Genomic DNA, 3,798 nt, shown 5'->3' on the forward strand with positions numbered 1-3,798 from the left:
GTCTAAAGATATGAGAGTTATTAAACAAATTATCAAAGAATCACAGCGGAATATATTCAGGAGCAATGATTGAAACAGTTTGCAAATGTTATCAATATATGAGACAAGAAACAATGCTTAATTCAGAATGTTAAACAAGATATAAAATCATTACTTCATACATTCAAGAATATGCATTTATGTAATATCTAAAAGAGTATGGATAAGAAACAATTGCACCACGATTTATCCTGGTTCAGCTATCAATTAGATAGCCTACATCCAGTCCTGAAATCCAACAAGATTTCAGCCTTTTTCCAATAGAATGAATTGAGAACCTTTTACAGATTGTCCAGCTTCCTTGAAGCCTATCTATCTACTTCACTTCACTCTTGTTTCTACACCACCTAATCCTTGTAGTTAATCGCCTAACTCACACAAGATCTAGGTAAAGAATATCAAGACTATGACTCAATCACTATAGTATCTTACACAAAAAGTATTTAGCCAATGGATATTTTGTGTGTTGTAAAACTTTTCTCTCAAAGTGTTTTTCAAAGGTATTCAAAAGTTGTGAAAATTTCTGAAAGAATTATGAAAATTATCTGAAAGTTATTTTCAAAAGTGATTGAATCAGCTTATATATATTCAGAAGTCAAGAAACAATTTGATGTTGGTTTCTTAGCTGTGGCAAAATATCCTCAATGGGTTGCTAACATTGTTCCGGTTCCAAAGAAAGATGGAAAAGTTCGATGTGTGTTGATTATCGGGATTTAAATAAAGCTAGTCCAAAAGATGATTTTCCTTTGCCTCACATTGATGTCCTAGTAGATAGCACTGCTCAATATTCTCTTTTCTCCTTCATGGATGGTTTCTCAGGGTATAATCAAATCAAGATGGCTCCCGAAGATATGGAGAAAACTACATTCATTACACAATGGGGAACTTTCTGTTATAAAGCGATGCCATTTGGATTGAAGAATGTTGGGGCAACCTATCAAAGAGCAATGGTAACTTTGTTTCATGACATGATGCATAAGGAAATAGAGGTTTACGTGGATGATATGATTGCAAAATCTCGGACCGAAGAAGAACATGTTATTAACCTTCAAAAGTTGTTTGTGTGACTAAGGAAGTTCAGACTCCGTTTAAACCCTTCTAAATGCACTTTTGGTGTAAGATCAGGCAAGTTACTTGGGTTTATCGTTAGTCAAAAAAGGGATAGAAGTGGATCCAGATAAAGTAAGAGCAATACAAGAAATGTCCGCTCCACACACGGAAAAGGAAGTCCGTGGCTTTTTGGGCAAATTGAATTACATTGCCAGGTTCATATCGCTACATGCGAGCCAATTTTCAAGTTGTTACGCAAAGACCAAAAGATTGAATGGAATGATAATTGTCAAAAAGCTTTCGAAAAGATTAAACAGTACTTGTCAAAACCTCCAATCTTAGTGCCTCATGTTCCTGGGAAACCTCTTATTATGTATCTGACAGTACTTGACGATTCAATGGATTGTGTATTGGGGCAACATGAGGAATCTGGTAAGAAAGAATATGCTATTTATTATTTGAGAAAAAAGTTCACCAGCTGTGAAACAAGGTATTCACTACTTGAACGAACATGTTGCGCATTAGCATGGGCTGCTCGTCGGTTAAGGCAATACATGTTATGTCATACAACTTGGTTGGTGTCTAAAATGGACCCAATTAAGTATATCTTTGAGAAACCTGGTCTTACTGGAAGGATTGCCCGTTGGCAGATGTTGCTATCAGAATACGATTTGGTATATGTTACACAAAAATCTATCAAAGGAAGCGCACTAGCAGAGTACTTAGCTCAACAACCGGTAGAAGATTATCAATCAATGCGGTGTGAATTCCCCGATGAAGACATAATGACTTTAGTTGAAGAGATTGAATCATCTGATAAAGAAAAATGGAGGTTGGTGTTTGATGGTGCCTCTAATGCGTTAGGGCATGGAATTGGAGCCATTTTGATTTCTCCAGAGAACCAGTTCACTCCATTTACGGCTAGGTTGTGTTTTGATTGTACAAACAATATTGCAGAATATGAAGCATGTGTTATGGGCATTAAAGCAGCTATTGAGTCAAAGATAAAAGTTCTTGAGGTATATGGAGACTCATCTTTAGTTATCCATCAAACAAAAGGAGAGTGGGAAACTCGAGATTCCAAATTGGTTCCGTATCATACACATATCAAAGAATTGGTAGAAAATTTCGAGCATATCACTTTTCACCATATTCCTCGAGAAGAAAACCAACTGGCTGATGCTTTGGCCACATTATCATCAATGTTCAAAATAAGCGTCGGTCAGGATGTGTCGGTCATAAAAATTCAACAAAAGGATAAGCCAGCATATTGCTTATCGATAGAAGAAGAGCTTGATAGCAAACCATGGTTTTATGATATCAAATCCTATGTTAAGAATAGAGAATATCCATCAGGTATTTCAGAAAATGACAAGAGGGTTTTGAGGAGACTCTCAATGAACTTCTTCTTAAATGGTGATCTGCTTTACAAGAGAAATCATGATATGGTTCTCCTCAGATGTGTGGATCAAGCAGAATCAGAGAAAATTATTCAAGAGGTTCATGAAGGTTCTTTTGGAACTCATGCAAATGGACACGCAATGGCAAGAAAAATCTTGAGGGCTGGCTATTATTGGTTGACTATGGAATCTGATTGCTTTAGTTACGTAAAGAAATGTCATAAATGTCAAATATATGCTGATAAAATACATGTACCGCCCACCTCTTTGAATGTTTTAACATCACCATGGCCGTTTTCAATGTGGGGGATGGATGTTATTGGACTCATCGAGCCTAAAGCTTCCAATGGTCACCGGTTTATCCTAGTAGCTATTGATTATTTCACAAAATGGGTTGAAGCCGCTTCTTATGCCAATGTGACGAGAAGTGCGGTTGTCAAATTCATCAAAAGAGAATTGATTTGTCGATATGGCTTACCAAACAAGATAATCACGGATAACGCGACTAATTTGAATAACAAAATGATGAAAGAGTTGTGTGATAGTTTCAAAATTCAGCACCATAATTCTTCGCCATATCGTCCGAAAATGAATGGAGCTGTAGAAGCAGCAAATAAGAATATCAAGAAGATCATACAAAAGATGATGGAGACATATAAGGATTGGCATGAAATGTTTCCCTTTGCATTACATGGCTATACAACATCTGTTCGTACCTCAACAGGGGCAACTCCTTTCTCATTGGTGTATGGAATGGAAGCGGTACTTCCCATTGAAGTTGAAATTCCCTCGATCAGAGTCTTGATGGAAACAAAACTGTTAGAGGCTGAGTGGGTTCAATCACGATTTGACCAATTAAATCTCAGAGAAGAAAAAAGAATGATAGCTCTATGTCACGGTCAGCTATATCAAAAAAGACTTAAAAAGGCATACGAAAAAAAAGTCCGTCCTCGAGAGTTTCAAGAAGGGGACTTGGTGTTAAAGAAAATATTGCCCATAAAAAAGGATTTTCGTGGAAAGTGGACCCCGAATTACGAAGGACCATATGTTGTGAAAAAAGCTTTTTCTGGAGGAGCTCTAATACTCGCAGAAATGGATGGAGATGACCTTCCACTTCCAGTAAATTCAGATGCAGTCAAAAAATATTATGCTTAAAAAAGGGTGATGAGCTCGCTAGGTTGAAAACCTGAAAAGGCGACCTAGGCAAAAATTAGAGCATCCCGATAGTTTGAAAACTTGGAAGAGTAGTCCATGCAAAAGATAGGGATAAAAAAAAAATCAAGCACTTCAAACTGGGGCAATTATTATT

The sequence above is a fragment of the Cicer arietinum genome, chromosome 4, assembly GCF_000331145.2.
Source record: "Cicer arietinum cultivar CDC Frontier isolate Library 1 chromosome 4, Cicar.CDCFrontier_v2.0, whole genome shotgun sequence".
Taxonomy (NCBI): Eukaryota; Viridiplantae; Streptophyta; class Magnoliopsida; order Fabales; family Fabaceae; genus Cicer; species Cicer arietinum.